Consider the following 23,842-nt stretch of genomic DNA (forward strand, 5'->3'; position numbering starts at 1 on the left):
CTGTAAATCTCTCTCTCTCTCTCACCCCCCCGCCCCCGTGACACTCACATGCAGATATATATTCCTATTGAATTATGTTTCTCTAGAGAACACTAATACAGACAGTGAATTTAATCTGATTGGAATTTGTTATTTTCATGGATTATCTAAACATTTACGTACAAGCCTAGGCTCTATCAGAGTGCAGGCTGGGAAATGATAAACTAAAATTGAGACTTGGCCAGGCACAGTGGCTCACACCTATAACCCCAGCACTTTGGGGGCCAAGTGTGTGGATCACTTGAGGTCAGGAGGCCAACATGGTCAGCCTGGCCAACATGGAGAAACCCCATCCCTACTAAAAATACAGAAATTAGCCTGGCTTGGTGGTGGGCACTTGGAATTCCAGCTACTTGGCGGGGTTGAGGCATGAGAATCACTTAAACCCAGGAGGCAGAAGTTGCAGTGAGTTGAGATCACTCCACTGCATTCCAGCCTGGGCGACAGAGCAAGACTCTGTCTCCAAAATGAATAAATAAAATAAAATAAAATAAAATAAAATTGAGCCTCATCTGGGAAGCTGTTTAGGATTATTGTGTATGAATTTTATTGCTTGCCATTTTTCTTATGTGTACATATATAGTGAATATATCATAGACATGAAATAGCCAAAAGTTAAATCCTTGAGGTCCTTCAATCAAGGGAATGTCCTTGATAGTTTAAAGGAGGAAAAGTGGTTTGAATTCAAGATTTTTGTATTGTAGAGGCTATTCTAGGTTGTTCCCCATTTTGAAGCTGCATTTTATCTTTAAAAAGCCAAGGGATACAAAATTATCCAATGTATCCTGGAGTCTGAGAGGCTGATCAGAGAGTGTGCAGAAGAGATCCACTGTTCTTAGATATGAAGCACTGAACTTGAAATTTTGTAGTGAAGAATGTTGGAAGAAGGCAAATGCCCTTAGAAATACTGTAAGCAGTTGTGGTTGCATCCAGGAGTTAAAGCATGATTGAAGGAAACATTCATTCTAATGAAGACTGGATAGATATGCACAGAGAAAGAGAATGAAGAGAACTAAATGGGGAAAAAATGAGAAGCAGAATAGTCCTTTAGCCACCTACTAATAGATTAAAGGTATCATTAATTCCTAATAAAGAGAAATTGGAAATAGTCATTAGAAATCAAATGTATTTTGTCAAGTCTATCATTAAGCTTACATTAACAGCCTAGTAAATACATTTAGTTATTATTAATGTATACTGTAAGTTTAAGTTCTGGCTGTAAAATTTCTTTTTTTTTTTTTAATCACACAAATACATGTAAAGATAGTCATTTAATTTGTGAAGACCCAACCAGTAACTGAAGCTTAGAATCTGGGATTCAGAAAGGAATTTTTTTTTTTTTTCTAGTGTTCCTAGTGCCCATTATAACCAGTCTATCAGACCAGCACTTAGGAGAAATAAGGTGAGCAGGAAGAGAAACTTTTTAAAGTGCACTGTAGAAGAACTCAGGAAATAAAACAGGAAAGTATTTAAAGTATTCGCTGGGTTCTTAAGAGCCAAGTTTCGTCAAGGTAGCTATTTTCTCTAGCTTCCAGATTTTATTTATGTTGGCTCAATGGAAAACTTTCCTCATGGTAAAGGACATTCAAGCAGGTGTCAGGCACTAGGAATAATATCAGATATTCATTACCCAATTTAGAAATATCACTGAATTAAAACTGAATTAAACTGAATTAAAACTGATCATTAACCCAAAGTTTATTAGTAAGGTGCAATATCAAAATTAAACTAGTAACAATGTAAGATTTTTAAACAAAATTTTAAAAATTACTTTTAAGTTTTAGTTTGAATATAAAATGAAGGCATGTGAAATTAGAAAAGGAAACAAGAGATTTTTCTTAATGATGGTAATAGATAGCTGACTATTAAGTTCATGTGCATAATATAGTTGATTTGCATCATATGTTAGATATGTAGAATATGTATAAATTATTAACACTGAGTAAAATAGAAAATCCAGAGACATGCCAAGAATCTGTATGATTTAAATGTATCTAATTGATGATTTTCATGTACTGAATTAATATTTATCTCAAAACTTTGCTTCAAAATTAAAATACATTTGTAGTTCATTTAATTTAATATCTAGCTACTTTCAAAATTTTTAGCAAAACTTAATGAAGAAAAACTTGTAGAGGCTGGGCACCATGGCTCACGCCTGTAATCCCAGCACTTTACAAGGCTAAGGCAGGCCAATCACCTGAGGTCAGGAGTTTGAGAGCATCCTGACCTATATGGTGAAACCCCATCTCTACCAAAAATACGAAAATTAGCCAGGCGTGGTGGTGCGCTAATTCAGGTACTCAGGAGGCTGCGGTGGGAGAACTGCTTGAACCCCGGAGGCCGAGGCTGCAGTGAGCTAAGATCGTGCTACTGCACTCCAGCCTGGGTAACAGAGGAAGAGTGTCTCCAAAAAAAAAAAAAGCCCAAGAAAAACAACAACAACAACAACAAAAAATGGTAAGAGAAAATGCTGCCAGATTTTTTTTCCAGCAGGTTGATCTACCTATTAAAATGTTCCTATAAGAAATGACTTGCCTAAAAACACATGTATGGAACTGCACTGTCAAATCCGTATATAGAAGATTAACTAGCTTTTAAAAATTAAGTTTATTCTTCAAATATTTTATCTCTAAAAATGGCCCAGTGAAAATACATCATATTATTATGTTAACATGTTATGAGATATAGGAATAGCTAATAGAAAAGTATTACGTAAGTGGCATTTAATTTTTGAAATACTTAATTTTTGAACTCGTAGTTTCATCTTAAGATGCTATTTGATATAAACCTTGGTCCCTATGCATTATTTTTATGTGAGTCAAATGAAATGGAGATGTAGCTATGGGAGTGATGTTTTTTCATGTCCAAGTAGAGGTTGTGTTGCTTAAATTCTAGTCAATGGTCTTAAAATCTTGAATCTCTTCAAAGTTTTTGAACTTGTAGAGTTTTTGCTTAGACTGTGGGACTGAGTGAAAAACTTTCAATGATTGCTAGTGGGCATTCTCAGAAGCAAGTAGCTGATCAGAACAAGGGGAAAAGAAAAGCAACTTGTAATGCTTATACATTATGTAAAAAGCAATGTGAAAACATTTGAAAGTTATATTGATCAATGAAGAAAATTAAGAAAAATTTCATGATGCCCCTTTGATACCAAGGTCTAGAAAGTTTGTAATTTTTTTAAAGAAAGAAACAAACAAAAATAAGACTTAAAAAATGTTTTCCATAAAAGCATTTCCAAAATTTTTAGAAAAATTAAGAAAACATTTCCATAAGGAAAATTGCTGTCAGTGAAAGTCTCAAATGAAATCATAATAGATAAGGGAATAATATCAAAGGAAAACCTTGAGGTCAGCAAAGTAACTGAGAATGATTTGAATTGTAGGGCTATTTAAGAGATAGGCAGATGTTATTTTAGATGATTTTGCTAGTATTTTGACAACTCAAGGAACAGGGAAAAAAATCTAAAGACTGAAAAGGTTAGATTTTGTTTTTTAAAGGAAAGGTATAAAATTGAATATTATCCAGCCATCGAAAGAAATAAAATCCCTATACATGCTACAACATGGATGAATCTGAAAGCATTATGCTGCTAAATAAAACAGACACAAAAGGACAAATATTGTATTATTCTACTTATACGAGGTACATAGAATAGAGAAATTCATAGAGACAGAAAGTAGAATAGAGGTTCCTAGGGGCTGTGGACAGTGAGAATGGAAAGTTAGTGTTCAATGGGTACAGTTTCTATCTGGGATGATGAAAATGTTAAGGAAATAATGGTGAGAATTACACAACCCTGTGAATGTACCTAATGTCACTGAATTTTATACCCAAAATGGTTAAAATAATAATTTTTACATTATATATATTTGTTATAATAAAACTTAAAATTAGAAAAATTTCAAAAATAAAGAGGAAATTCTTAGTAATTCAAGTCAGTTTAGCATGCATTGTTCCTATGTATTCAAGACAGGAGACCTTGAACTAACCAGGCTAGCCACATAAACTGGTTACCTGGGATGTGAGGTTCCATGTGATGTCCAATTGCCAGATAAACTTATCAGTATGCCATGAAAAATCTATCAATTCATTTAGAATTCCATGTAAAAAATTAGAATTGTTCCACAGGGTTTTGTCCAGAGAACACAACTATTTAATATATTTATCAAAATGTGTTACTTCTCCAAGCGACCAAGATGCAGCCTCCCATTCATCAATGAGGACCCTGCAATTGAACATACTTCCATTCATTTCTTCTGGCTACCAGAAAGCTCAAACAACATATGATGGTCAGCAACAGACTCATCTTATGATTGGCATATGTCTACTCTTCCTGGCATTAATCTTCCATTTCTATTTATAGTTTATTATTTCACTGTGGGATTGAAAAATTGTATATTGCTTCCAATTCTTTGTGAAAAGAGGTGGGCTGTAAATTCATAACAATGTAAAAACAGTTTGATCAGTGACATGGTATCTAGTATGATGGGTATCTGCATTAAGTTTGCAGAGCATGGCTAACATGTATGATTTGAATGAGCTGGTGGACCTCTCTTCAGTTTGACTAAACACACACACATGCATGAGCACACACACACACACGTGCACCCACACAAGTTCTTAGCATAATGTTTTGGTATTAGCTCTTTGGTCTCTTTTCTTGGGGAGTTTACAGTTCAGTCAGAGGAGTAAGCTTTTTTACCCATCATTTGAAATGTTAGATGAACTAAACTGGTTATTAAAGAAGAAAAAAAAAGATTAGTTGCAAAAAAGATAATATTTAGTAAGCACAACTTCTGAATGCGAAATGAAACACAAAATATTCCATTCCTTTGAATAGGGACAATCTCCCAGAAATATTTATATATTAAAAAATTAAAATTATAATTGAAAAATTGTTCTATCCAGAGTGGGCTGCTGTTAATTTGACATTGGTGATTGTTCTGAAATCACTCCCTACTCTGTTGGCCTGTTTCTCTTAATCATACCTTTTGAGAGCTTAATCTGATGATTGTAAGTCATTACTTCTATGCTTGGTGACTCTAAGTTACATCTCCCATTTTTAATCTTTAAAACTCAATCTATTGAACCAATTTAGAAGAAAGTGTTGGACTAGCTGAATGGACTGTGAAATTATTACTGAAGCCCTTTCTAGCAACAAAAGCCTAGATTTAATTATATGGAAATATAAAGTTTAGAATTAGAGGAGACCTTAGAAGTAATTGGTTTTAATCCTCTGATTTTATAAATAAGGCTTTTGATGCCAGGTGTCTGAAGTCTAACTAATGAGGGGCAAAGTCAGGGTTAAAAACCCAGCTTTTTTGTTTTCCCAACTGAATTATGATGTACTTGAGAATGGGTATCCTCCTATATCAATCTTCACCCTCAAATTCCGAGAAGTGGGCCTCTGTGGCAGACTGTGGGGGCCCCAGTGCTAAGAACAGCTCCTTCCTTTGGAACACTGAAATATACATTCCAACACTGAGAAAATAAAGGCTCACTCCTTTAATTTCTCATTTAACATTTCCTTCCTGCAGAAGCCCAAGAGTACACAAAGTGATGAGGAACAAACGTAATGAATGAATTCCCAGCTCCCATGTAGAGGTATAATTAATCCATTTGCTTCTCATTTTGATTCTGCACCTCCCTTAAAATTTATTATTAGTCTAGCAGATGCCCTCTACAAAGGGTTTTCCTCATAATGAAGTCAGAGCCTGGAGAGTCAGGGTATTGCAGCTGAACTCTGCAGGCAAACAGGGGGACTGCAGAAGTCCTTGAAAACATATGTTCTTTTTACTAAAACCTTGAACTTCCAGAATTAACTTGAAATTACACTCGAGTATTTTCACCCTGCAGTGTTTTGACTTTCTGAACCGTGTGCATGTTTGTCTCTCAATCAAAAATGTACAAAATCACAGAAGTTGCATGAATGTGAGGAATAATGCAGAAGCTAATTCTAATTGAGAAGACTGTCATTAAAAGTTGGAAACTAAAAATTAGGTGATTCTTATGGTCTAGATGCCCAGCAAGCAGATAAATATATCAATTGTTTGGTTTCTATGTTATAACTTTTGCAACCACTTCATTTGGCTGTAAGTGTTAGAAAACTCAGGCAACCCAAGGGTTAAGATCTGGCGTTTTTGTTTTTGGCATCGTCTCTGTCACAGTTCTATAAGTCTCCAGGAAACACACTCCGTCCCACTCATATTTCATTGGCTTGTCACAGTTTTAATAAGTGCTGCTAATGCTAATAAAAGTAAAGCAAAACAAGCCAAGGGGTCAAAAACAAAGATCAATTTCAAGATCTAGAATATATTTCAGGACCTGAAATAATAGTGCTTTGAACATAATATGTGGTCAACAGATACTACGCCTTTCTTTCTGGCTTCAAATATCACTTTTTCCTGATATTTGAAGACAGATAAAATGAACATTTGAAGACATGAATAAATATATTCTTGTTCATTTTGTCTGTCTTCTGGACTACTTCTTTTAACTTATTCTCCTTAACTGCCTTTTTTTCTTTAACTTGTCCCTGTGAAATTACTTTCAATGAGTTTCTTTCTTCTTACTGGTGTTAGGTTTAGTAAATTAGTGAGAAGTAACATAATGGATTGAATCATCATACTTGCCTCTAAATGATTTTAAATCCCCTTTCCCAAAGAGTATCTAAAATTGTGCTATTCTTGTAATCAGATGGTCAGGGAATGAATCTTCTGGGGAATGTGGAGTCAAAGTAGAGCTGAATTATCTCTAAATGGATAGAGTGGTGGACTTTCATGCCTGGGATTTTCTCCAGAATTCTAGCTTCAAATCTAAGGCTACTTTATGATATATTAGCTCAATGGGTTATTCTTACTACATACTTAAATGCACTTTGGTCAAATAACAGAATGATAAGCCAAAACACAAACAAACAAAAAACAAACCCAAAACATGACTCTCATGTTTCAAGAACAGAAGAACTGATCTGACCCTAACCTCTGTTAGAGCCACGGGAGCTGGCACTGGAAGTTGGCCACAAGGAGAAGGTCTTGTCATTTGCCAGGTGAACTGAAACTCCTTTGTGAGTTTATATGAATTTTTAACTAAAGTAAGGGTCTCTCTCTACATATATATTTTCTAATCTGTTTTCAAAGGGTAGGAGATAGAGCTTATCAAATAATTTTTTTTCAGCACCTCAGGGACTATTGTAGTTGTTGATTATTTTCCTGCATTCTATCACCTTGTCAATATCACCATTTTCACTACTTTTACTATGTTACTGAAAATGGGGTAATAAACTTGAATACAATAAGTTGTCATTATTTTTTAACCATATATTAGTCAAAATGATAAACCAATTGATGATAATCACACTTTAATTCCCCTATGTCTTTTGTTGTTTTTTAAACCTTTTTCTGTATCAATTTTTAATAGTTAATATTCACACATTTATTTATTAACATTTACATATGTATTATTTGCATGTTACTGATATTTGCATATTTGAGTGTTCATTAAATATTTAAACAATTTTCCTATCAGTTACTCTACCATATATTTCTAAAAAGTCCGGAATGTCATCTCTGTTTTATAAATCAATAAGACCACAATCACCTGTGTAGGTTATTACTGGATAGCAAACTTGCTAACTTCCTCAGTTGGAAAGGAGAGAAGGAGTAGAGGAAGGTGCCTTTGGCTGGTATAGGTCAGGAATCAACATGAGGCAGAGTTTAACAACGTTTCAATTATGAAGTGAATGAATAATATTATGAAGTCTCATGAAAATTATAATAAATTATTTCAGAGAACAGGAAGGGCAATGCAAATGAAAATCCCATAATATTTATCCCATCCCCATTGACTATGCAAGAGTTGAATTCTGGAAAATTAACTTAGACACACTAAAAAGAAGTTCACTTATTTTATTTTTAAAATCCAATCTGAACATGTTAAAAAAAAACATTTTTTTTCCTAACTTCGGTACGTGCATGACGCTTGCAGGTGGTGATATTTGACGGATCACTTTGGACTGCACAATCAGCGAAGTGCCACAAGTGTGTCTACTAATTTTATGAGAGGGGATACGAGTTCAGGGTCTCTGCTAAATATCGTCACATCTGGGGTTTCCTCCTAATGATCTCTAACATTCTATGAGTTAGAGGAATACAAGATATTTTAAAGAAAATAAAATTTACCTCATTAACCATTGTTATTGCTGTATACAAAATTTTAAAAACCATGTCTTATCAAATTTAAATGTTGCTGCAGATATTAAACACATTCCCATGAGAAGAGATTACGAGTAGGGTCAGTGACCAGGCACCTTGTTCTCTAAGTTGGCAGTGATTTTCCTTCACTGCTTCTGTCAGTTCTACCTAGTTTTTAGTAGACTGTAGCTACTGCTGGGAGACATGAGAAATTTCCTTTGCTCAAAATCAGTTAAGAAGGTCGTTGAAAACATTTAAAATGTAGTTGGAGGTAATTTCTGTCACTGAAAACTCCTCAGAGAATTTCTTTTTTCCATCTTCCTTCCTTCCTCTCCCCCGACCTCTACTTTCTCCCCCTGCCCTTACTTTCTTTCTTTTTGCCTGTAATGATTTCTCAAAAAAACAGCAGTTCATTATACAAATGGTACTGAATATTATTCTTCTGAATTCATGTCACTTGACAGTGCTGATTTCTGTAGGTTGGCCCATATATTTCTGCACATGGACTCATCAAATAGTAACAGTCTTGCTCTTCTATGCCAGAGAGAAATTTACTGGGATAATACACACAGTATCATGGAGCTGCAGTTGATTCTTAACTGTGAAAAGAGAATAGACTAGAACTCTACCCTTCCACTAGGGTGACGCAGCCTGCCAAGGACAGAGGCAACACTGATTAGGTCACAGACAAATAGACGAAGAGCATTCATAATCTATATAGATAGAGAGGTAGACAGATAGATGAGTAAGTAGGTAGGTAGGTAAGTAGATAGATAGACACACAGATAGGTAGGTCGATAGGCAGACAGGTAGGTAGATGGATAGATGGATGCATGCATGGATGGATGGATGAATAGATGATAGACAAATGATAGATAGACGATGTGACAGATGGATAGGTAGATAGAAGCATTATATATAGATAGATGAATGTATGGATAGACAGATGAGCCATCATCTTATTAAGAAATAAATAAGAAAACCAACATATTATAAAATATTAGGAAAAAAAGCTTCTTTGGGACTATATTTAAGGTATACTCTCAGCATTTACAAGTGTGAAAATAAAGCAGCAACTACCAAAAAAATAAAGATCATAACCAAAACAGCATTTCAGAGTAGATGATGTGCTGCTCCATGAAACTAAAGAGCAGACTAGGTCAATACACAGACATACTAGACTATCCATGATGTACTACTAAGAACTTTCCCCATTTCCTTCATTTAGCCCTCTTCTCTCTTCCCCTCCTTTTCCTGCCCCCACCTCATTTTCTTTCCTTTCTCTCTATTTTTCTATCAATCTAATTATAAAATCTGTTACCTATATACATACCTATCTATCCATTCACCGAAATATGATGATACACAGTCTTGTATATAAGTTAAACACACAGCCGGGCGTCCATCATTCTCAAACTAGGTTCAGTCATTTTCAGTGAATTCTTTCATGATCTTCATATGATCAGATAATTAGAATGGGTGAAGCCTACCTAAGGACTGAACAAGATGTGGTCTCATGTCTGGTGCCTACAATAGATCCACCCAGTAAGTGACAGCCTTTATGTCAGCTGCCTCATTTCAAATTAGTAATGCCACAATGTGCATCAAGAACCTTAAACATGTTTAGCAGGAATGATAGAAACAGCCATATGCCTACACTAGGCTCCTTCCTTTCCACACTATCAGCAAACTCTGTCTTTAGTCTGGGCAATCCATATCCATCTGGAAGACTGCATTTTCCAGCCTCCATGAAGAAGCTGTGCCTATTTGACAAGCTCTTGGCCATTGGTGTATAAGCAAAGCAGCATGTGGTACTTCCTTAAGGCCTTCTTAAAGGAAGGGCTGGCACCCTTCTTTGTTCCTTCCTCTTGCTGTAGGCCTGGAAGAGAGATGTGATGACTGGAGCTCCAGGTGCTGTCTTGGACTTGATTCAATACCAGAGGGGTGGATGACTAAAGGGCTAGAAAAAAATCCCAATGACATCATGGAGCTGCTATGCCTCGGGATTTGTCTTAAGAGAGAAAAATCAATCTCTGTATGTTTAAATCACAGTTTTTGGGCAATCTCTTGATATGGATAAACATAAATGCTGACTCATAGAGTAGGTAAAACTAAATACAATTTTTCAATTAGTATGAAACAAAATATAGCTATAAAAAAAGCATCTGCTGTAATTGGTTTATTTTGTATCTTCCACCCTTATTTTTTAATCTCTAACCTAAGTTGCTTAGATTTAATAAAACAAATGTTGCATTTAAATTTGTCATTCAATATTATTTTCAGCACGGATTACAATTATGTATCACCTTTATTCCTCAACTCAAATCCCACTTCACACATAAAGTCTTACAAGAGGGAAAAATGGTTAAATCCTTCTAAACTCCAACAGCACTTAAACAAGCCATTCCTTTGACATGTAGATTTTTATAAATTTCACTAGATCACAAACTCCTGGAAGGCAAGATCTGTGTATGTTACACAGCTCACAGGAAAATGATTGATATTCAATGGGTTTTAGGTAAGTGTTTATTGATATTTCTGGTTATATATATATCTTATATAAAATACAGTTTCCAATAATTGAGAAAAGATAAAATTATTATTAATAATATAATTATTTCTTTATTTTTATTTTACCAGTTTCCTTCATAGTTTCAATTATTTCCTAAAGGAGAAATATAAAAGCCTAAAATATATGACCTTGCAAATCAAGGAGAATAAAATCTATGAATATCCGAAGTCCTAAAACTTTTAAATGCTATTAATAAAGACATCAAAATTCTGTTCAAAATACTTTGCATATCTAATGTTCTTAACAAAACATGCATTTCAAGCAGAAGTTTTAAGGGTTTTAAATCACAGATTTTCACAGCACTTCCTTCCGGCAGCTGATGAAAATTGGATAATATACAATCAGAACACTTTTTCTACACATTTTAAATTGATTGAAAAATAGAAACAGATTTAACATTCAAAAAAACACATTTGCAACAGTTATGTAAAAATGGCTTGATCTGATTTAGTAGATACTAGGTATAGAAACTTGGAGCTGACAGCATTCTTTGGGATGTTTTAAAACAGAGGAACCGTATTACAGCACCCAAGCTGCCACTCTCTCAAAGTAAGTGCCTCTGACTCACAGTTTGAATCTTCCATAAGGTCTATCATAAAAGAAAACCTTCCACTTAATGAAAGGTGTTCCTCATATTTCATGGTTGGTAAAAGTCTGCCATTAAATAGGTTATAAATAGTTTCAAAATAAAAACATAAAAGTAATAAATTGCCAAACATGTGCTATATGGAATTACAAATTTGCATAAGATTTGAAAGTTCAACATTTATTACTTTCTTCAATATGATATATAACTGGGTGATTGCAAAATAACTAGATAGCCATTCAAGTTGTGAGACTGCATTAACCAGGTGTATATTCAAAGAAAATAAGTGACAAACAAGAGTATTTGTCTTATATCATGCTTACTAAGCTATCAAGGCATTGACTCCATGGCCAGAAATATAGTCCAGAGAACATCATAGCTTTAAAGAAGAGGAGGCATATTTATGGCCAAATATACCACATTTACTTTCAATGCTGTTTTGCTTAAGTAATTCATCCTTTCCAAATGTAAGAAAATATGAGACAGTTTCTTCTGCATATTTTCTGTGGGGTGCTCGGGCATATTCAAGTTATTATATGTTTTTCATACAGCCAGGTAATGATAGCTGAAATGTAAATCACTAAGTTTGCCAGAGTAACTGAGAACAGAAGCTCCAGAATGAAGAACAAGTCTTAACTGCTCCCCGCAAATAATACTTTAAGGCCTCTGTATTGGCGCATGTGTACCAAGCCAGGGCCTTGAATGTAGACTCCATGCAGGAAATTCCATCTACCATGGCAAGGCAACTCAATGTGTTGTCTTTTGACTTCTTGAGAGGGAGAAATTTGTGAGTAAAGGGGACATGTTTTTCCTACTATAAGAAATTTTCTAATAAAAGTACGGTTTGTGTTATGCAGTTTATTCCTCAAAGGCACATTTGAAACCTGTTTCATAGTCTTAGAGAATGGAGAGGTAGGTTGTATGAAGACTTACAAACTGGAAAAAAAAATTCCTAAAGAAGAAATAACAACATTAAATTTGGAAAAGATAAACTGAATATTAAAAATATTGAATAATGAAGGTAAGTTTGGACTATAGGATTCTCTAACAAATCATGATTATTAAGATTTATAAATAGGATAGCCAGGCCATTTATTACAAAAGTGAGGATTTTTTTTTTTTTTGAGATGGAGTATTGCTTTGTCACCTAGGCTGGAGTGCAATGGTGCAATCTCTGCTCACTGCAACCTCTGCCTTCCAGTTTCAAGTGATTCTCCTGCCTCAGCCTCCCAAGTAGCTGGAACTACAGGCACCCACCACCACACCCAGCTATTTTTTCTATTTGTAGTAGAGACGGGGTTTTTCCATGTTGGTCACGCTGGTCTTGAACTCCTGACCTCATGATCCACCCGCTTTGGTCTCCTAAAGTGCTGGGATTACAGGAGTGAGCCACCAGGATATTTTTGAGAGTGAAATTAATAATGAGCATTAACTGGGACTACATTAGGCAAACAGGAGACATACCCACCTTATTTATGAGAGATTGGTGGATATTTTATTTGGCTAGATTTGAAGATGATGAGATGTCCTTTTATTCTACCAAAATGCAGAGACTCATTGCAATTATTTTGTCTATCACTAAAAAACATGACAAAACAGAAGCACCTCAACACATGGCCATGATGGAATAACTGGCCCTGGATGTGTTCTCCCATCCTAAACAACAATAAAACTGGACAAAATCTATACGCTAACAGTATTGAGGCAATGAACAACAGGCAGTGCAGGACTGATCTTTGATGGAAGGGAAGTACATAAAGAGGACTCTATATTTGTCCTGGCTCCCTGCCTTGTGGCAGTTTCCAGATTGCATGCAAATAAGTAAAGCCAAAGTAGAGCACTGTGTTAACATTAAACAGAGGAGGTGGAGATCAGGCGACGGGGCTGCTGTAGCATCTGGAACGTGCATGGTAGGGTCCCAGAAAGGAGGACGGTGCAGGGTAGGGACAGGAGGAAGGAATAGAAGTTAGTATGGAGTTTCTGTGGGTCCTTGGCTAAGACTTGTGTTGTACAAATGGAAGGCAAGATTCCATGCGATCAAGCAGGCACTGGTTAGTTGTTATGAGGCTGAGAGTTAATCTCTCTGTTTATTTCTTTTATCATGCAGGATGGAGAGAAGTTGATGCCAACCCAGTCTGAATGGAAGAATGAAAGACAGACATTTTATAATAGTAAAAGTGTTCACTGATTAGGAACTTACAACAGCGTCAACAGCAGGTATGTGTGTATGCACATAATAACAGAGATTCAAAAATGTGTGAAGCAAATGTCGACAGAAGAAAAAAAGGAAAATTGACAAAAACCACACTAACAGACATTTTTGACACTTCTTTCTCAGTATTTTGTAGAATAAGTAGATAAAAAATTGTTAGAATACAGAAAATGTTAATCACATTATCGACCAGATTAAATAAATTAAATTAATTAGATTAAATAAATAGAAAAATATTAATATTAAATAATTAAATTAATAATATTAAATAAGTTGATATTTATAAAACACCATACTCAGTATTTTTATTATTTATTTTACGTAGCATTATTACGCTACATACTCAGTCAGGTGAGGTGGCTTACATCTGTAATCCCAGCACTTTGAGAGGCCAAGGTGGGTGGATCACCTCAGGTCAGGAGTTCAAGATCAGCCTGGCCAGCGTGGTGAAATCTCATCTCTAATAAATATACAAATATTAGCCAGGCATGGTGGCAGGTGCCTGTAATCCTAGCTACTCTGAAGGCTGAGGCAGGAGAATCGCTTAAACCTAGAAAGGGGAGGTTGCAGTGAGCCAAGATTGTGCCACTATAGTTAAACCTGGGTGACAGCATGAGACATCATCTCAAAAAAAAAAAAAAGAAAACACAACAAAACAAAACACACACACACACACACACACACACACGCCATACTCAATAACTCAGAGTATATATTTCTTTCAAATGCACTTAAAACATTTGCCAAGATAGATCTTGTGTTGATGCTGGGTTATAAAATAGAATGTTTCAATACATTTTAAAAGATGGAAATCTCACAAATCTGATGACAGTAGAATTCAATTAGAAATCAATAAGAATAAGACATATAGAAAATCCTCAAATGTTTGGAAATAAAACAACATGCCTCTAAATAATGCATAACAAAAGAATAAATCATAAAATAAATTAGAAAATATTTTGAGTTAAATGATGATAAAAACACCATGAATAAAAATTTATGGAATGCACTTAAAACAGCAATTCAAGGAAATTTTTAGCCTTAAAATACTTATTAATTAAGGCTGAATGCAGTGGCTTATACCTGTAATACCAGCAATCTGGGAGGCCGAGGTGAGCAGATCACCTGAGTTGAGGAGTTGGAGACCAGCTTGGCCAACATGGTGAAACCCAGTCTGTACTAAAAAATGCAAATATCAGCTGCGTGTGGTGGCATGCCCTGTAATTTCAGCTACTTGGGAGGCTGAGGCAGGAGAATTGCTTGAACCCAGGAGGTGGAGGTTGCAGTGAGCCGAGATTGTGCCACTACACTCCAGCCTGGGAGACAAAGTGAGACTCCATTTCAAAAAAAAAAAAAAAAAAAAAAAAAAAAAATCACATTAGAAGAGAAGTAAGACTTAAAGCTAATAATTTTAATTACCTCCTAAGTATCTGGAAAAAGAAGAGTGCACATAAAATCAAAGTAAGAAAATAGTAAAAATAAGAGAATAAAGCAATTGAATTAAGAAAAAAATAAAAATCAAGAAAATCAAGAAATTCAAAAGTTGATACTATATGTTTTTCATAAGGCCAGGTGATGATAGCTTAAATGTAAATAAGTAAGCTTGTTAGAGGAACTGAGAACAAAGGCTCCAGAAGTAAGAACAAGTCTGAATTCCCCTTCCCAGTAATACTTCAATGCCTCTGTCCATTCTCACACTTGTACCAAGGCTTATAAAATTAATGTGTTCCAGCAAGACTAATCAAGAAAGAAATCTGAAGATACAACTAAATATCAAAATGAAAGCTGGAATATGATCTGAATTCATGGAGACATTCAAAGGATGATAAAGAAATATTATGGACATTTGTGTAAATACACTTTAGAACTTAATAAGTATATTGAACGACACTGTCACATGACAATGCATACTGGGGCCTATCAGAAGGCAGAGGGTGGGAGGAGGGGGAGGATCAGGAAAAATAACTAGTAGGTCCTAGGCTTAATACTTGGGTGATGAAATAATCTGTACGACGAACCCTCATGACACAAGTTTACCTATGTAACAAACCTGTACATGTGTCCCTGAACTTAAAATATAAGTTTAAAAAAAGTTAAAAAAGTAAAACACTGCAAATATTAACACAAAAAAGCTGAAACCCTGAATAACTATATATAGTTATATATTCACACAATTATTTCAATACCGCAACCCCCCCCACATATATATGTATGTAAGTATATATATATATAGTTACTCAGGTTTTCAGCTTTTTTGTATATATATCTATATCTCAATTAAAAAGCTCCTCACCAAGATAACTCTAAGCCTACATGGATGCTCTGCTGAATTTCTATGTAAATTTTATGAAATATATAAATCTACACAAATTATTTAAGAAAACACAAAAGGAAGAAATATTTAAATACTTTCTAACTCATTTAATGAGGCCAACAGTATCTTGGTAATAAAACCTGACAAAAATATTTCAAGAAAATATAGAAAACAATATTTCTCCTGAATATAGACATAAATAGGTTTTGACAAAACACTGTCAAGTCAGATCTAGGATGACATAAAATAACCATACATTATTACCAAATGAGAGTTTATCCCAGAAATGCAACATGGGTTTAGCACTTAAAAAATGAATTTAATTCACCAAATCATCAGAAAAAGAAGAAAGACCATATAACAATTTTAACATATGCAGGAAGAAAAGCTTTTGACAAAGCTGAACACCCCCTCATTATAAAACACACTTAACAAAGTAGAAGTAAAAAGGAACCTCCTTAGTCTGAGAAAACATCTACAAAATCCTTAAGTTAACATCATACAATGTGTAAAGAAAAAGACATAAAAGTCATAAAGTTTGGAAAAGATGAAGTAAAACTCTTTATTCATACTGAAAATGACCATTTATATAATAATTCAAAGGAATCTATAAAAAAATTACTAGAGAGCTCTAAACTGAAAAATACAAAATATTTAAAAAGATCTAAATAAAAGGAGAGAGTTACCATATTCATGGATTGGGAGACTCAAAATTGTTAAAATAGCCATTTTTCTTCAAATTGAACTATAGATTCAATGCAATGTCAATCAAAATCTCAACAGGCTCTTTTGTAGAAAATGACTAGTTGCTTCTAAGATATATATAGAATTGTAAAAGATCTAAAGTGGCTATAAAAAGTTCATGAAAAAGAAGAATAAAATTGGAGGACATATAATTTGATTTTAAGACTACAGTGTTCTTGGAGTGATATTGATATAGGGATAACAGAATAGATCAATAAAATAGGATAAACAGTTCAGAAATAGACACATATGACCCATCAACTTTCACTAAAATGCCAAAGCTGTTCAATTTGAAAAGAAGTGTTTTGTGCTTTAGTTTTTTTTTTGCTGTATTGAAATAATTGCATGAACATATAAAAATAAATGCATCCCAACCCCTACTTCACACTAGGCATAAAAACTAATTCAAGATTATCATAGACCCAACTGCAGTAAAACTATAAAGATTTTTAAACCTAGTATTGGCAAATATTTTTTTAGAGAGGCTACAGAAAGCATCAAGAATAAAAGAAAATATTGATTAATGTTATCAAAATTTTAAAAAGCCTATTTATAAGACATCATTAAGAAATAAGACAAGTCACTAACTGAGTCAAAATATTCGTAACACATAAAATGGACAAAGTTCTACCCAAAAGATATTTTAAAGGCAAATATCCAAAAAGCAAATACCCAAATACCTGAAAGATATTTTAAAAGCAAGTCAGACAAGCATATCTAATGGGCAAAGGACTCAAATAGACATTTCAAAAAAGTCAGACTCATGAATAGCTAATAAGCTCATGAAAATATGCAACATTAGTCATAAGAATAATGTAAATTAAAGCCACAGTGAGATCACAAGAAAAGCTAAAACCCAGAAGAATAATAACACCAATTATTATTTGGGACAAATTGAACTCTTATACATTTCTGATGAGAATGTAAAATGGGACAGAGACTCAAAAACAATGCTAGACAGTGTGTTATAAGACTAACCAGAAATTTTACTCCTTGGTATTATCCTAAGAGAAATGAATACATATGGCCACAAAAAGACTGTTAGGAAAATGTTCATATCAACTTGATTCATAATATCTACAACATGGAAACAACCCAAATGTACAGGGGGAGAATGATTAAAAAGTTGTGGCATATTAATCAATGAAATACTACTCAAGAGTAAAAAATAAATGTATGACCACTATCATACTCAACAACAGGGATGGAACTCAAAAACATCACATTGAATGAAAGAAGCCAGAAGCAGAAAAGCACAGGTTGTATGATTACCTTTCAATGAAGGTCAAGGGTAGGTAAAACCAACTTTCATGATAGACAGAACAGTGGTTGGTATTGGTGGTGAATAAGTAGAATTGATCTTGTCTTAATTATAAAAATAACTCCTTGTTTTTTTTACATTAATAACTCAATGGAATATATTCCATATGTCTACTTCTGTAATTTCCCACATTTTTTACGTTGAGATGTTGTCAAATTGTGCATTTTAATGTCAATTTTATTATTTTTATTTTTTTTTTAAGCTTTCTTGTGGTATTTTATTTACTTTCTCCTAATGTAGAGATATATCCCATTAGGCAGTGACTAGGTTATCTCTTTGTTTTCAAGGGTATCAAGCAAATTCTCAGTGCACTCCATAAATGCTAATCTCATATATATCTCTAAATCTCAAGGTCTTGGTTTAAAAGAAATTTATTTTTTAAATTTTTGTGGGTACCTAGTAGTTGTATATATTTAAGAGTGGTTACATGCGATGTTTTGATACTGGCATGAATGTGAAGCAATCATATCATGGAGAAGGGTGTATCCATCCTCTCAGCATTTATCCTTTATATTACAAACAATTCAATTACTTAATACCAATTTTAACTTTCCAACTCACTAAATGCTTTATAACATGCATAACCTTTAAAATAAATAGAAGCCACCTAAATAGTTTTAAAGAAAATTAATTACCTAAACAAATTAAATATATGTTTAAGAACACGTAAGTTGACACAGGTATACAGAGGACTGCAAATCCCTCTAAACTGAAGTGTTTCCTAAAATTTAAGAGCAAAGTCAAGAAGTTCTTCTGGGTAACAGATAACGTAGAGTAAATAAGATGAGATAAAATATCACACTGTGATTTGCAGATTAACAGCGACACTAAAGGTAAAGAAATGGTTTAGATGACACATCATTTTTATGAAAGGACCAGATGCCCTAAAATGGAAATTGATAATGTAGGATCAGAACCCTAACATTTAATAATAGTATTAAGAAAATTGGTCAGCAACAATTTTTTTTGGAAATTTAGAATAGGCAGAATTCCTAGTATTAAGTGGAGCATTCGAAGTGTTAGGATTTAATTCCTACTTCTTAGGAAGAGGCCTAAAAATTAGCAGGAATCAGGAGACTGATTCTCAGAATAAATAACTGAAAATGCAGTTATCTTTCTTGAAATAAAGAAATGTGATCCTATTTTGTCATTTGTTATGCTAAATACAATAAAGCCTTTAACAAATGTGTTATTAAGCCGTTAGCTGATCTAAATGTACCTCTCTCTTCTTGGTTGCTTTGAGAAACCATGCAAAATCTTCATCTGATATTAATTACCAATTTAATCAGTCAATGCTAAAAGAAAATCTTTTGCTTTCATTATAAAAGACAGTTGCTGTAAACATTTGACATGATGATCTTGGGCAAGTTGTAATTTATTAAGCACAAATATGAGAAAAACACAAGTAGAGGCTTAATCAGCAGTGACCCTCGATTAAAACAGGTGATGCTTGCTGGGGTTGAGAATAAAGGTGGGACAATGCCAATTAGTTGTCAAATCATCTGGCAAAACAGCAGTTACATAAATAGAAAATCGCTTGGCCTTCTTGTTTTTTTCAATTTTGTCTTTTTTAAGTCCTTCAATAAATAGTTCGTCTGTTTATATAAAATTTAAAAGCAGGGGAAATAAATCTGTAGTGTAAGAAGTCATGATCCTGGTTAGCCATGCTGGGGTGAGGGAAGGGAGGTGGGAGGGGGTGTGACTAGAAGGGCTGGGGGCTGATGACATCTGTTGAGGTGTGGATAATACCCTGTTCATTAACCGAGTCCTCATTCAAGGATGTGCTCATTTGGCGAAAATCCATCAAGCTGTGCACTTACAGCTCCTAGGTTTTCTAAATGTATGTTATACTTTCAAAAAATTTCCCCTAAAATATAAATTCTTTCCAGAAATATATGGAATTACCTCAATATTGTGTCAAAACTTAAAGGTTTTATACTAATGTCTGCAAGAAATAACAGTTTTCTTGAAAACTTTTTCTCAGTTTCCATGATCGACAAGAAAATATACCAGAACATCTAAAATTGTTATTAAACAGGACTTTAAACAAAATGGAGTCATAAATACTATCTTTGTGCTTACCATCGGATTTAGAAATTTATAAGCTACTTACCAAAAAGGCGTGTTCTCTCTCAGTTTTGTGGCAGTTTGCTCATTAGAGTTGCCAAGCAGAGATATTGGTTGTGGTACAAGCCTGGAAAAATAGAACAAATAGAAAAATTGCTATTCTATAAAACATTAATACTATCATATCTGGATATGTTACCTATCTCATAATGTATTTTTCTACATAACTATAAAATGATAACTTGTTCCCTCAGTCATGTAGCAAGCAATTGCTATCTTTGCAAGTACCAGGTGGTACAGGACATCTGTAGCTGTCTATGGTAAAACTTTTTCTTCAAGGAAATTAAGCAAACAACGAAGAATAATAAACATAGCAAACTGATGAGTATCATAAAGGAGGTAAAATCCAATGTTATGGGGATCAGGAGGCAGAAGACGTGACTTCTAACAGGGAGAGGTGAGGTTTTTTGGAGGAGGTGAGGTCTAAATGAAGGCTGAGGATGCCTTCAAGGTGGTGGGCAGGGTCTGGGGCAGGAAGATTGGATGGGGGGCAGCCCATGTACAGGGAACAAAATGACCAAGTTACAGAGTTTGAACATAATGAAAATAAGAAGGGAAATTTGATGCATATCAGTTTGATTGAAGGAGTTTTTCAGAGGGATTGGAACTGAGGTGAAACTGTGAGGCTAGAGATTAAGTCACTTGTAACAATTTGGGCACTGTGCTAGGCCCAGAAATTTAGCAGTGAAATTAGAAAAATATGAGCCCAGGCCTCCTGGAATTCCCAGTTTATTGAGACTAACTGATACAAGGGATTGTAATAATGCATGATGAGAAGTAGAGGTTTATTGGAGAATCTGTAGCAGGGTAATCAGTGTGGTCCAAGGGTCAGAGATTTTAAAAAACACTTCAAGTCTCAGAAAAGTGATCATTAAGGCAATGAAGTTAGATGAGATGGCCAAGGGACAGTGTAGAACATAAAGAGGGAGGAATACAGAGAGACTCCCGCCTAGGAGGGAGGAAGCTATCAGAGAAGAGGAAGGAGTCTCTGAGACCCTGGCCTTAGGAAAGACCAGGGACGGAAGTTTTATGGAGGAGGCCATGTCCAAATGCAGAATGCTTTGAAATTTAGGCACGGTTAATACTGAAAGTAGTTATTTGTCTTGTGTTTTGTCTTGGATAGATTAAAAAAATGATAACAGAAATTGTGGGGCGATGAAACTGGTTTGATACTGAGTTTTTCCACACAAACATCAGAGCCCTTGTTCTCTTTTCTGAAAAGCAGCCTCTCGTGAGCATTATGCAGTGATTCAGGATTTAGCTTTGCTAGGGTTCTCAGATTAGAACAAATGACAAAAAATACTTATTTCAAAAGCTATAAATTATAAATATATAATTGCAGTGACTTCTCATTCTTTTACAATTATAGGATTTTTATTACCTGCAATTATATGCCAAATAAACAAACCAAGGCAGTATCTAGATAAACTAAGGAACCGAGTGGAGGAGCAGTTGGTTTAGTTGTTTAGTCCGTCCTAATTAGGAATTAGACAGACGCAACTAACTGATCATTGTGCAGTTAACCAGGAGGATGTTAGAAACTTCTAGATTCACTGTGATTTGGGTGATTTTAGCTATAGCTTATAGTTAACAACCTTGATTTCTTGAAAATTACAGAAGATAGAAATAGCATGTTAATTTATGGAGAATAATTACTTAAGGGTGCTATTGAGTTTAGCCATGCAATCAAGATTATGGTTTCCAAATATCAAGTGAATTAAAATAATCATTGACTGTTAACTTCTGCCTTGCAAAAACCATTTTGAGCTTTCAGAAATTTGATACCCCTTGAAAATATTTAGAAAAATAACTAAGATCTATGGATTTAAAGAAAATGAATATAGTATACAACTTAGAGCCACTGGTATTCTGTACAGGTTTATAAACAGTGGTAACCAAATGTTTATTTAAAACGGACTTACACTGACCAATTTCTCTGTTCATAGATAGACATTTTTCTATATTCTGAGATTTTTTTCCAATCAAGTCTCCTTAAATATATATTTGGGGGATTTCGATAAGAATCACAATACAAATGGAAGAGGAGTGCAGTGACCAGATTTCTAAAGCTCTACAAACCTACGGACATGTATCATATCTCAAGATCAGAGGAAAAAAGTGTCTATGATGAAAATAGACAGAGTGGAAAAAAATGGTTATTTCTGTCAGTGCTAAAAAGCTTAGAGAGTCACTGATTAAGGTCACTGCCAATTTTGTCAATGAGGAAAGTGCTTTAGCAAGGCTTCAACCCCTCATCTTTGCCATCCTCTGTGTAGGCAAGCGGATGACGGTACTGTCAGCGTGTCCATGATCAAACACTAAGAGGATTCAGGGTCAACCAGACCAGAACTTTTTAGCAGAAAACTGAAGGTGTCTAAAACCAACTCCAAAGAATGCATTTTGTGTCTTCTGTCCCTTTGTCTCCTGCAGGGCCGTCATCATCGGCAACAAGAAAAAGAAGAAAAAAGGACGGAAAAAATTAACTATTAGCCATAGTCACATTTGTCCCTGGTTTTTCTGGAAATAAAAAGTAAAATCTCCAGAAAGAAGCCTTCCTTTAAAGATTTATTAATAGAATGACAACTTTTCACAACAGCTAGTAAGATCTAAATCCCATGCTCTAAGCTAATATCCAAACAGCGTATTGCCAATCAACAGCCAGCTCAGCTTGCCTTGTTACTCAAGTGGAGTTTATTAAACACTTTTTCTATCTGTAAGCTCCACAGAACGGTGAAGGATGCTTGTAAGTCAACTCCAGTAGTACTTGAATAATGTAACTGGAAATTATAACAGGAGAAGCAATAGTTATTTCACATTGGAACACACTTTATATTACTTTGTAAGGGTGGCTTGATATGTCCAGACAAGTAGGTGTCACCAAGCCTTCATCTGAGCCATACAGCCACCTCACTGTAGAGCAAGTGGAGAACAATTAATGCAAGATGCAGCTCCTTAATTTGGCTTCGATAATTCAGAGTCTTGGGAAAAGGAGGATGCTCTCTAAAAAACACTCACTTAAATGGGTGAGAGCAATGTAACACACAAAGCTCTAGTTAAGGAACTGCTGGGCATCAAGATTCCATTCTCCATCTGGTATATTAGGGCTCTAAGATCTCAGTTTAAACCTATAAGGGCAGTTTAATCCAACAGCTGGTTGTCATCCTATCAGAACTCCCGTATCTTATATGGCCCTGATCCATATCTCAGCTGATTTGACCACTGACTACTTTGCTGTTGCCTCTAATTGTTACCTGCACTGGTTTCCCAGTTCATGGTCTAACCAGATTCTGATTATAAGATGTTTTGTATAGTTAGATAGATCATTATTCAGATAGATCATATAGCATATAAAGCATGCCCTTTATACTCCTGCAGCAATTAAAAGTTCAGCCTGATGGACAGACCTTACAGTTCTTTGCCTTTTATAGTTGAATAATGTGCAGTTTTGTAGAGGCTAATGGATATGAGTTGGTGCAAGATACTATTCATAAACTAACATTAGTATACTACCAGAATAAACTGAGAACTCTAAGCCAGTATTTCACTAAGACATTTGACTACAACCCCATGCCTGAAAGCCTTGCAATGCTCCTGGGATTCATGTTCACATAAAACTTGCTGGATTTCTTGAAATCTAGGAAGGCATACATGGTTATTACTGCTGCTTTGGTTGCAAACTGACATGAATTAACATATTTGTAGCATTATTAGATTTTATATTTGCTTATCATG

General features: G+C 34.7%; 1 protein-coding gene across 1 annotated transcript in view; it reads right to left on the reverse strand.

Annotated features, from left to right (window-relative positions):
• Positions 1 to 23,842, reverse strand: part of TENM3 (teneurin transmembrane protein 3) — a 1,556,403-nt gene that overhangs the window by 907,981 nt on the left and 624,580 nt on the right. The window contains exon 4 of the mRNA XM_064369979.1: positions 20,097 to 20,177. The gene's annotated coding sequence lies outside the window, so the exon portion shown is untranslated. The remainder of the gene's footprint in view (positions 1 to 20,096; positions 20,178 to 23,842) is intronic.

Source organism: Aotus nancymaae, unplaced genomic scaffold (assembly GCF_030222135.1).
Source record: "Aotus nancymaae isolate 86718 unplaced genomic scaffold, 86718_ANA_hifiasm-v0.15.2.pri h1tg000006l, whole genome shotgun sequence".
Taxonomy (NCBI): Eukaryota; Metazoa; Chordata; class Mammalia; order Primates; family Aotidae; genus Aotus; species Aotus nancymaae.